Below are 12,608 nucleotides of genomic sequence, written 5' to 3'. Positions count from 1 at the left end.
CAAAATATGCAAGGAAAGGGGTTAATTTGAATATATAGGCAACAGGGGCAAGGAAAGGGTTCATTTGAATTTATGCTCGTTGTTTTAAGGGTTAATGGCTGCTACTTAGCCAAGATTGCTTGTTATCCTAGGGCTGTGATGGCTAACCTCCGGAACTCCAGCTGTAGTAAAACTACAACTCCCAAGATTTCCCCTTTTTTGGCTCTTCTCAGAACTCCAAAAAATAAATGGAGCATGCTAGGAGTCGTAGTTTCACTACATCTGTATTGACGAAGGTTGGCGATCACTGTCCTAGGTGGTTGCTGGTCGTCCAAGAGGTTGCTTGTTGTCCAAGAGATGACTCTCTTCTTGTGGGACCACTCAGCTGGACTCCCGAGAGGCCCTTCATGCAGGTGTGTGAGCGAGCTTGCAGGCAAGTGGTCTGGCGCAGTGATATGAAGTCACCAAGCCAGCCTGTGTACTTGCCGGCACAAAGGTGGCGGCATATCTCCAGTGCTGGAGGAGGTGTGACGGCGGTCCCCTGCTATCCATTGATCCTCTGCCTTTGATGTGCCTGGGGAGGGGCATACACTGCACCCGCTTATCCCAGCTACCAGAGCAAATCCCCACAATATATATACAGTTGCAAGAAAAATTATGTTATCCCTTTGGAATGATATGGATTTCTGCACAAATTGGTCATAAAATGTAATCTGATCTTCATCTAAGTCCCAACAATAGACAATCACAGTGTAACGGGGCGCCGAAGGCGCACTCGGTCTCCCATCAGCCGCAGACCTGCTGCTTAGCTTCGGGAGCGAGGATCTGTGTCTGGCCTCATTCCCAGGTCGGCTTTGCTAGCTGGGAGGCTCCCTGCTCCTAGGTCTGCCTTGAGCACCGAGCTGATCACTCGGTGCTCGACTTGTCTATCTGTCGGTCATGTGACGCTGGCCACGTCACATGACCCTCACTCCCCACTATAAATACAGGCGGCCTGCTGGCTACAGGTTGCCTGTGATTTTAGTCTCTTAGGCTGTGTGTATTGTTAGCTACTCTACAGGGAGTGCAGAATTATTAGGCAAGTTGTATTTTTGAGGATTAATTTTATTATTGAACAACAACCATGTTCTCAATGAACCCAAAAAACTCATTAATATCAAAGCTGAATATTTTTGGAAGTAGTTTTTAGTTTGTTTTTAGTTTTAGCTTTTTTAGGGGGATAACTGTGTGTGCAGGTGACTATTACTGTGCATAATTATTATGCAACTTAACAAAAAACAAATATATACCCATTTCAATTATTTATTTTTACCAGTGAAACCAATATAACATCTCAACATTCACAAATATACATTTCTGACATTCAAAAACAAAACAAAAACAAATCAGTAACCAATATAGCCACCTTTCTTTGCAAGGACACTCAAAAGCCTGCCATCCATGGATTCTGTCAGTGTTTTGATCTGTTCACCATCAACATTGCGTGCAGCAGCAACCACAGCCTCCCAGACACTGTTCAGAGAGGTGTACTGTTTTCCCTCCTTGTAAATCTCACATTTGATGATGGACCACAGGTTCTCAATGGGGTTCAGATCAGGTGAACAAGGAGGCCATGTCATTAGATTTTCTTCTTTTATACCCTTTTTTGCCAGCCACGCTGTGGAGTACTTGGACGCGTGTGATGGAGCATTGTCCTGCATGAAAATCATGTTTTTCTTGAAGGATGCAGACTTCTTCCTGTACCACTGCTTGAAGAAGGTGTCTTCCAGAAACTGGCAGTAGGACTGGGAGTTGAGCTTGACTCCATCCTCAACCCGAAAAGGCCCCACAAGCTCATCTTTGATGATACCAGCCCAAACCAGTACTCCACCTCCATCTTGCTGGCGTCTGAGTCGGACTGGAGCTCTCTGCCCTTTACCAATCCAGCCACGGGCCCATCCATCTGGCCCATCAAGACTCACTCTCATTTCATCAGTCCATAAAACCTTAGAAAAATCAGTCTTGAGATATTTCTTGGCCCAGTCTTGACGTTTCAGCTTGTGTGTCTTGTTCAGTGGTGGTCGTCTTTAAGCCTTTCTTACCTTGGCCATGTCTCTGAGTATTGCACACCTTGTGCTTTTGGGCACTCCAGTGATGTTGCAGCTCTGAAATATGGCCAAACTGGTGGCAAGTGGCATCTTGGCAGCTGCACGCTTGACTTTTCTCAGTTCATGGGCAGTTATTTTGCGCCTTGGTTTTTCCACCCGCTTCTTGCGACCCTGTTGACTATTTTGAATGAAACGCTTGATTGTTCGATGATTACGCTTCAGAAGCTTTGCAATTTTAAGAGTGCTGCATCCCTCTGCAAGATATCTCACTATTTTTGACTTTTCTGAGCCTGTCAAGTCCTTCTTTTGACCCATTTTGCCAAAGGAAAGGAAGTTGCCTAATAATTATGCACACCTAATATAGGGTGTTGATGTCATTAGACCACACCCCTTCTCATTACAGAGATGCACATCACCTAATATGCTTAATTGGTAGTAGGCTTTCGAGCCTATACAGCTTGGAGTAAGACAACATGCATAAAGAGGATGATGTGGTCAAAATACTCATTTGCCTAATAATTCTGCACGCAGTGTATTGATTGACCTCTGGAATTTGACCTTGACCGTTTCCAGTCCTCCTTTGCCTGCTCCCTTGGTTTTGACGCTACATCTCGGATTCTGACCTCGGCTCGTTCTCGGATTTGCCACCTGCCTCTTCCCTTTGTATTGACGTGACCTCCCGGACTGACCTCGGCTAGCTGACCCACCTTTGCCTTCTCCTTCACAGGGTACCTCTCTCTTGTCCACTTCCTTGTCCATTTGTCTGCCTGCATCTCGCGTACCGTTCTCTGCCTAGCTGTCCGGTACCCTCTCTCCTTCCTCCCCTACCCGGCACTTACAGAGGTAAGGGACCGTCGCCCAGTTGCGCCCCGTCACCTAGGGCGTGTGGTGCAAGTAGGCAGGGACAGGGTTGAGGGTGGCAGTCTAGGGGGTGCACTTCCTTCCCTTCAGGTGACACACAGTCTGCTTAAACTAATAACACACAAAGAATTCAATGTTACCATGTTTTTATTGAACACACCATGTAAACATTCAAAGTGCAGGTGGAAAAAGTATGTGAACTCCTATACTAATGACATCTACAAGAGCTAATTGGAGTGAGGTATCAGCAAACTGGAGTCCAATCAATGAGATGAGATTGGAGGTGTTGGTTACAGCTGCCCTGCCCTATAAAAAAAACACACAAGTTCTGGGTTTGCTTTTCACAAGAAGCAATGCCTGATGTAAATGATGCCTCGCACAAAAGAGCTATTAGAAGACCTACGATTAAGAATTGTTGACTTGCATAAAGCTGGAAAGGGTTATAAAAGTATCTCCAAAAGCCTTGCTGTTCTTCAGTCCACGGTAAGACAAATTGTCTGCAAATGTAGAAAGTTCAGCACTGCTGCTACTCTCCCTAGGAGTGGCCGTCCTGTAAAGATGACTGCAAGAGCACAGCGCAGACTGCTCAATAAGGTGAAGAAGAATCCTAGAGTGTCAGCTAAAGACTTACAAAAGTCTCTGGCATATGCTAACATCCCTGTTAGTGAATCTACGATACGTAAAACATTAAACAAGAATGGATTTCATGGGATGATACCACAGAGGAAGCCACTGCTGTCCAAAAAAAAAAAACAATGCTGCACGTTTTTTAGTTTGCACAAGAGCACCTGGATGTTCCACAGCAGTACTGGCAAAATATTCTGTGGACAGATGAAACCAAAGTTGAATAGTTTGGAAGAAACACACAGCACTATGTGTGGAGAAAAAGAGGCACAGCACACCAACATCAAAACCTCATCCCAACTGTGAAGTATGGTGGTGGGAGCATCATGGTTTGGGGCTGCTTTGCTGCGTCAGGGCCTGGACAGATTGCTATCATCGAAGGAAAAATGAATATCAAGACATTTTGCAGGAGGACTTAAGGCCATCTGTCCATCAGCTGAAGCTCAACAGAAGATGGGTGTTGCAACAGGACAACGACCCAAAGCATAGAAGTAAATTAACAACAGAATGGCTTAAACAGAAGAAAATTCGCCTTCTGGAGTGGCCCAGTCAGAGTCCTGACCTCAACCTGATTGAGATGCTGTGGCATGACCTCAAGAAAGCGATTTACACCAGACATCGCAAGAATATTGCTGAACTGAAACAGTTCTGTAAAGAGGAATGGTCAAGAATTACTCCTGACCGTTGTGCACGTCTGATCTGCAACTACAGGAAACGTTTGGTTGAAGTTATTGCTGCCAAAGGAGGTTAAACTAGTTATTAAATCCAAGGGTTCACATACTTTTTCCACCTGCACTTTGAATGTTTACATGGTGTGTTCAATAAAAACATGGTAACATTTAATTTTTTGTGTGTTATTAGTTTAAGCAGACTGTGATTGTCTATTGTTGTGACTTAGATGAAGATCAGATCACATTTTATGACCAATTTGTGCAGAAACCCATATCATTCCAAAGGGTTCACATACTTTTTCTTGCAACTGTATATATATTGTGGGGATTCGCTCTGGTAGCTGGGATAAGCGGGTGCAGTACAGAGGCAAAGTACAAGTTCGTAATTCAAATGTCCGTGTTTATTCACACATAAGGTCAAACAAAAAACAGTCTTTGCAAGGTTGTGTCACGGTCAGTGTGGAGGAAAAACTCCACACTGAACACAGGAGGGAAGGGGAACAGTAACTGGGTCTGGAAACTAGGGAAGGAACAGGTCACCTCCTAAACAACCCTAATCCGGGCCCTAACTACCTATCAATATGGATAGACCTTAAAGGTATAAATATTCATATGCAGGATACCTAGACCCTTATTTCCCTATAAGGCCCAGATGGATGAATGGAAGTCTCTGTCTCAGGCCCAGATATAAACAACAGGGAAAATAACAAACACAATACAATAAGAAAAGACAAGACTTAGCTAAAAGTAGAAAACTGGCAACACCAGAAGCACCACAGAGTACAACCGACCAGCTAGTAAGAGGACAGTAAGAAAATCTATAAACCGCACCTCCAAGAGTGAGAAGTGGCTACTTATGGGGAAGGTAAATTACCAACAAGCAACACCTGAAGCAAGGGGTGTGGCATTCAACAAAACACGGACACAATAAAGATCCAAAAGGAACTTGTCAATTTAACCCACGTGTTGCCAGTCTCTCTGATCTCCTGATACCTGCCAGTTTGTTCACACCAAGTAGAAAGTTCATGCATAACAAACGTCACATTGTCGGCGGTTCTGCCTCCAGCAGTCAAAATTCAGGCTTTAAGTGGCCTGCTCTCCCAACACACACTCAGCTTTTGTGGGGACAGTCAGCCCTTACGTGGCCAGGCTCCTGACACAGCCAGCATACTATCGGAGCAGGGTCTATGGAGGGTACACCCCGGGCGGACTTGGTTAGCACAAGTCTCAACATCTCAAAAACTGTTCCAAAAGCTGGTTGACCCTTTCAGTTTGTCCATTAGCCTCTGCATAAAAAACACAGATGAGAAGGACAGTTTGATTCCCAACCTTTTGCTAAATTCTCTCCAGAATTTAGAGATAAACTGTACCCCCTATCAGAGACAATAGACTTAGGTATCCCATAAAGTTTAGGAATATTATCAATATTGTAAAATCTGTCAATGACTACCCAAATGACAGTCCTCCTCTGAGAGGAGGGAACATCTGTTATAAAATCCACAGACATGTGAGTCCAAGGTCTCTGCGGAATGGGCAAGGGACAAGGTAAGCCTGCCGGATGTCTCCTGGGTACCTTGGCCCTCGCATAGACCTCAGAGGCAGAGACAAAGGCAGTCACATCTAGTGACTAAGTAGGATCTGGAAATCAGATGTCTAGTACCAGCAATCCCAGAATGACCTGCAAGCACAGAGCAAAGCGACTCATTCAAAACCATAAGACGAAGAGTTAGGAGGAATAAACAATTTACCAGAAAGACGATTACTGGGAGAAATATCCTGAGAATGGTGTATTTTGGAAGCAAGATCTAGTGACCAAGTAGGTTCTTGATCTAATAACCAGCCTGCTTTCCCTACCTACTTGCATTGTAAGCCCTAAATGGCAGAACCGCAAATGGACAACAGTCCCTACACAAGTACTGTATAAGTGCAGGACAAAGAAGACACAAATAGACAACACAAACACAGATTAGCACAAAATGGGTCAGAACCAGCCGGGCTATGCAGTTCCAAAAATGTGAGACAGAGAGAGATCAGAAGACAAGCTGGGGTCGGCAACACAGAGTAATAATGTCACCGCCAGATCTCTGAGAAGTTCTGACAGACGTTCTTCAGTACCTCCTGCATGATGTTCTTTTGTTTTGCTTTCGCTTTGACATCTCTTCTCCCTCTCCCAGCTGTCATCTATTAGCAGTGATTGCTTCCCTTTATATCTCCTCCCATACTGCTTCACTTTGCGGTTTATACTACTTCCTGGATTGTGTTCACTGCTTGAAGTTGCTACTGCTGGTATCTCAGTCTATTTCTGTATTTGTGTTTTTCCTGTTGGCTTGATTCTAGGTGATCCTGACTCCCTCCGTATTAAGTGCAGGGAGCCGATGGTCGTGTCCCCTCACTATTATAGGGTTTGCAGGTGTCACTCAGTCGAGGTACGTGGACATGCAACTTTCTATCATTGAGATCTTTGCATGGGCTGAGCAGTCAGGGAGAGCTCTAAGGCTTTAATAGGGCTCACCCTTTTGTTCCTTAGTTTGGGATCAAGTCAGTCGGATCTTTATTTGTTACTTCTTGTTTTCTGCAACACTATCCGTGACATTATAAACCGCCAAAACCGTCTTAAGCATGGATCCGGTTTTAGCCTTGACGGACCACGTGCGGGCTCTTTCACTGGAGGTCGCAGAGCTCCGTAAAACTGTATCTCAGTTTCAGGTGACCGGTTCTGCTTGCGTTCATGGAGTTTGTTCTGAGCCTAAGATCTCACTTCCGGATACCTTCTCTGGGGGTAGTGAGAATTTTGTTCGTTTTAGGGAGGCTTGCAAACTCAATTTTCGCCTACAATCCCCATTCCTCTGGTGATGAGGAGCAGAGGGTGGGGATCATCATATCACTGCTCAGGGATAACGCTCAGTCTTGGGCCTTTTCGCTGCCTGTGTGAGCACGGCCCCTCCGATCAGTGGATGAATTTTTTGTAGCCCTGGGTCAGATACAGTGGGATTCAAAAGTTTGGGCAACCTTGTTAATCGTCATGATTTTCCTGTATAAATCGTTGGTTGTTACAATAAAAAATGTCAGTTAAATATATCATATAGGAGACACACACAGTGATATTTGAGAAGTGAAATGAAGTTTATTGGATTTACAGAAAGTGTGCTATAATTGTTTAAACAAAATTAGGCAGGTGCATAAATTTGGGCACTGTTGTCATTTTATTGATTCCAAAACCTTTGGAACTCAAATTGTCTTGGTAAGCTCAGTGACCCCTGACCTACATACACAGGTGAATCCAATTATGAGAAAGAGTATTTAAGGGGGTCAATTGTAAGTTTCCCTCCTCTTTTAATTTTCTCTGAAGAGTAGCAACATGGGGGTCTCAAAACAACTCTCAAATGACCTGAAGACAAAGATTGTTCACCATCATGGTTTAGGGGAAGGATACAGAAAGCTGTCTCAGAGATTTCAGCTGTCTGTTTCCACAGTTCGGAACATATTGAGGAAATGGAAGACCACAGGCTCAGTTCAAGTTAAGGCTCGAAGTGGCAGACCAAGAAAAATCTCGGATAGACAGAAGCGACGAATGGTGAGAACAGTCAGAGTCAACCCACAGACCAGCACCAAAGACCTACAACATCATCTTGCTGCAGATGGAGTCACTGTGCATCGTTCAACCATTCAGCGCACTTTACACAAGGAGATGCTGTATGTGAGAGTGATGCAGAGGAAGCCTTTTCTCCGCCCACAGCACAAAAAGTGCCGCTTGAGGTGGGCTAAAGCACATTTGGACAAGCCAGCTTCATTTTGGAATAAGGTGCTGTGGACTAATGAAACTAAAATTGAGTTATTTGGCAATAACAAGGGGCGTTATGCATGGAGGAAAAAGAACACAGCATTCCAAGAAAAACACCTGCTACCTACAGTAAAATATGGTGGTGGTTCCATCATGCTGTGGGACTGTGTGGCCAGTGCAGGAACTGGGAATCTTGTCAAAGTTGAGGGACGCATGGATTCCACTCAGTATCAGCAGATTCTGGAGACCAATGTCCAGGAATCAGTGACAAAGCTGAAGCTGCGCCGGGCTGGATCTTTCAACAAGACAACGACCCTAAACACTGCTCAAAATCCACTAAGGCATTTATGCAGAGGAACAAGTACAATGTTCTGGAATGGCCATCTCAGTCCCCAGACCTGAATATAATTGAAAATCTGTGGTGTGACTTAAAGAGAGCTGTCCATGCTCGGAAGCCATCAATCCTGAATGAACTAAAGATGTTTTGTAAAGAGGAATGGTCCAAAATACCTACAACCAGAATCCAGACTCTCATTGGAACCTACAGGAAGCGTTTAGAGGCTGTAATTTCTGCAAAAGGAGGATCTACTAAATATTGATTTAATTTCTTTTTTGTGGTGCCCAAATTTATGCACCTGCCTAATTTTGTTTAAACAATTATAGCACACTTTCTGTAAATCCAATAAACTTCATTTCACTTCTCAAATATCACTGTGTGTGTCTCCTATATGATATATTTAACTGACATTTTTTATCGTAACAACCAACGATTTATACAGGAAAATCATGCCGATTAACAAGGTTGCCCAAACTTTCGCATCCCACTGTATATGATGATCCGGATCGTATTGCTCTGGCTGAATCTAAACTGCGTATTTTATGCCAGGGTAAACAGTCCGCAGAGATATACTGTTCTGAATTTCGGAGATGGGCAGCTGATACTGGTTGGAATGATGCTGCACTCCGAAGTCAATTTTGTCATGGTCTTTCAGAGGGATTGAAAGATGCATTTGCCTTTCATGAGAGACCTACCTCCTTGGAGTCTGCCATGTCTCGAACAGTCTTGGAGAAAGAGGAGAGATCACTCCTTCCTGTCATACTCAGTCCAAGGACAGTGGGGCGGTCTCATTCAGTGCGCAGGAGTCTCAGTCTCTCTCAATCCCCTCTGAGCAGGAGCCCATGCAGCTGGGTTTGCTTGTCTCTAACAACAGAGGATTCAGCTCTCAGAGGAGGGTTTGTTTCTGTTGTGGAGGTATAAATCATTTGGCAGATGTTTGTCCCTCTAGGACAGGGGTAGGCAACCTCCGGCACTCCAGGTGTTGTGAAACTACAACTCCCAGCATGCATACTTGCTCGGCTCTTCTCAGAACTCTCATAGAAATGAATGGAGCATGCTGGGAATTGTAGTTTCACAACAGCTGGAGTGCCGGAGGTTGCTGATCCCTGCTCTAGGAGATTCAGGGAGTTTTTTGAGAGTAATAAAGAAACAAAAAGAAAAAAGTCCTCTAAAAACGTTCCATCTGTTACTATTGGCAAGGTTGATGCGGAAATTGAAGATTTTCCGTTTGCTTGTAGTTCCCGTTTTGTCCTACCTGTCAGGGTAGCGCTAGAGAGCAAGAACATTGTTTGTGAGATTTTTGTAGATAATGGAGCAGCTGTCAATCTCATTGATAATCAATTTGCTATAACACATGGTTTCCAGATATGCACTTTGGGAAAGGAAATACCTGTTTTTGCTATTGATTCCGCTCCATTTTCTCAAAAATCGTTAAAGGGCATAGTTCACAATATCTGGTTGACTGTGAGTGATGCTCATGTTGAGGATGTGTCATGTTTCGTCCTAAGCGGGTTACCTACTCCTCTAGTGTTGGGGCTACCCTGGCTCACTAAACATAACCCCACCATTGATTGGCAAGTGAGGCAAATAAATGGTTGGAGTGACTTTTGCAGAGAGAATTGCTTCTCGACTTCTTTTTCAGAGGTTTCTACTAAGACTGTACCATCTTTTCTCTCTGAATTTTCGGATGTGTTTTTTGAGAGTGGTGTTCAGGAGCTGCCCCCTCACCGGGAGTACGATTGCCCTATTAATCTCATCCCAGGCGCCAAGCTGCCTAAATCTCGTTTATACAATCTCTCCCAACCTGAAAGGGTCGCTATGCGTACTTATATCTCTGAGAGCCTGAGAAAGGGACACATACGACCAGGGGCGGGCTGGGCCGGGGGGCAGAGAGGCAATTGCCCCCCAGGCCGGCAGGCTGCCCTAAAAAAACGGCCGCTGGGCTGTCTTCAACAATTTTTTTAATTTTTTTTTAATTTTTTTTCAACAGACATCAGGGGCGGGCAGGGATGGACGGCCGCTGCCGCTGCGCTATCTGAGCAGCACAGAGCGCAGGCACCGGTCCGGCCGGGACCAGGAAGCCGCGGTGAAGGCTTTGAAGTTTACTCACCGGCACTTCCTGGTCCTCGGCTGTGTGTGCAGGGCAGAGCTGCGCTCTGTGTGAGTGACGTCACACAGCTGTGCGCAGCCTTGCCGCCGACAGCAGATAGCTGGAGAGAGGACCGAGGAGCAGACAGACAGAGTGGAGGAGGCGGAGCCCGGCCAGGCAGCGTTCTTCCCAGTTCCAGAACTTCCAGCCCAGGAGCAGAACTTCTGCAGAAGGAAAAGTGGGTTTTTGTAGGATGTTGTAGGATGGGGGGGCTGATGAATTGATGACTGTGGAGAGGAGAGGTTGCTTGGGGGGGGGGGGCTGATGAATTGATGACTGTGGAGAGGAGAGGTTGCTTGGGGGGGCTGATGAATTGATGACTGTGGAGAGGAGAGGTTGCTTGGGGGGGGGCTGATGAATTGATGACTGTGGAGAGGAGAGGTTGCTTGGGGGGGGCTGATGAATTGATGACTGTGGAGAGGAGAGGTTGCTTGGGGGGGGCTGATGAATTGATGACTGTGGAGAGGAGAGGTTGCTTTGGTGAGGGGGGGGGCAGGGGCTGATGAGACTGAGGCACTGCCGCACTGCGACTGGGAGGCTGATGAGATCATGAGAGGCACTGGGGGGCAGATGGAGGCACTGGGGGAGATGAGAGGCATTGGGGGCATATGGAGGCTGCTGGGGCAGATAGAGGCACTGGGGGGGGGGGGGAGATGAGGGGCATTGGGGCAGATGGAGGCTGCTGGGGCAGATAGAGGCACTGGGGGGGAGATGAGAGGCATTGGGGCAGATAGAGGCACTGGGGGGGGAGATGAGAGGCATTGGGGCAGATGGAGTGGCTTCTGGGGGCAGATGAGGGGCTGATGATCATGAGAGGCTGCTGGGGGCTGATGAGAGGCACTGGGGCAGATGAAAGGCTGCTGAGGGCAAATGAGAGGCACTGGGGGAGATGAGAGGCACTGGGGGCAGATGGAGTGGTTGCTGGGGGCAGATGAGTGGCTGCTGGGGGCAGATGAGTGGCTGCTGGGGGCAGATGAGTGGCTGCTGGGGGCAGATGAGAGGCACTGGGGGCAGATGGAGTGGCTGCTGGGGGCAGATGAGAGGCACTGGGGGCAGATGAGAGGCACTGGGGGCAGATGAGAGGCACTGGGGGCAGATGAGTGGCTGCTGGGGGCAGATGAGTGGCTGCTGGGGGCAGATGAGAGGCACTGGGGGCAGATGAGAGGCACTGGGGGCAGATGAGAGGCACTGGGGGCAGATGAGTGGCTGCTGGGGGCAGATGAGTGGCTGCTGGGGGCAGATGAGTGGCTGCTGGGGGCAGATGAGAGGCACTGGGGGCAGATGAGAGGCACTGGGGGCAGATGAGAGGCACTGGGGGGAGATGAGAGGCACTGGGGGCAGATGAGAGGCACTGGGGGCAGATGAGTGGCTGCTGGGGGCAGATGAGTGGCTGCTGGGGGCAGATGAGAGGCACTGGGGGCAGATGAGAGGCACTGGGGGCAGATGAGAGGCACTGGGGGCAGATGAGAGGCTGCTGGGGCAGATGAGAGGCACTGACGGCTGATGAAGAGGCTGCTGGGGGGAGATGGGAGGCACTGGGGGGAGATAGGAGGTATTAGGGGCAGATGGAGTGGCTGCTGGGGGCAGATGAGGGGCTGATGATCATGAAAGGCTGCTGGGGGCTGATGAGAGGCATGGGGCTTTGAGGTCTGATTTGGTGTCATTCATATTTGGGTCTGCGCTGAGGTCTGATTGGGGGTCTGATTTGAGGTCTTATTGGGGTCTTATTAACATTGGGGATATTATTGGGGCTGTTAGCTGAGGTATGGTTAACATTGGGGGTCTGATTGGTGGTCTGACCCGAGGTATAATTAAAAATATGTTTTTCTCATTGTCCCCCTCTAAATCCTAGAGCGTCTTATAGGGCGAAAAATACGGTACTTGCTTGCTCCTCCTCACGATCTCCCCCGCCCTTTGCGTACACCGTGCGCCGTGACATCACGCGGAGGCACTGCAACGCTAGGGTGAGCCCCGGTCTCCGTCCTAAACTGGAGAGCGGTGTCCACTTCCATCCCTGAGCCCAGCTGCCCAGAGCACTGATCCTGAGCCTGCTGGAGTCTTCAGAACTGTAAGTATTTACAGTCATTCACTGTAAGCTATATTATATATATTGTTTTAT

This window comes from Bufo bufo, chromosome 6, assembly GCF_905171765.1.
Source record: "Bufo bufo chromosome 6, aBufBuf1.1, whole genome shotgun sequence".
Lineage (NCBI taxonomy): Eukaryota > Metazoa > Chordata > Amphibia > Anura > Bufonidae > Bufo > Bufo bufo.
This window is presented reverse-complemented; position numbering follows the sequence as displayed.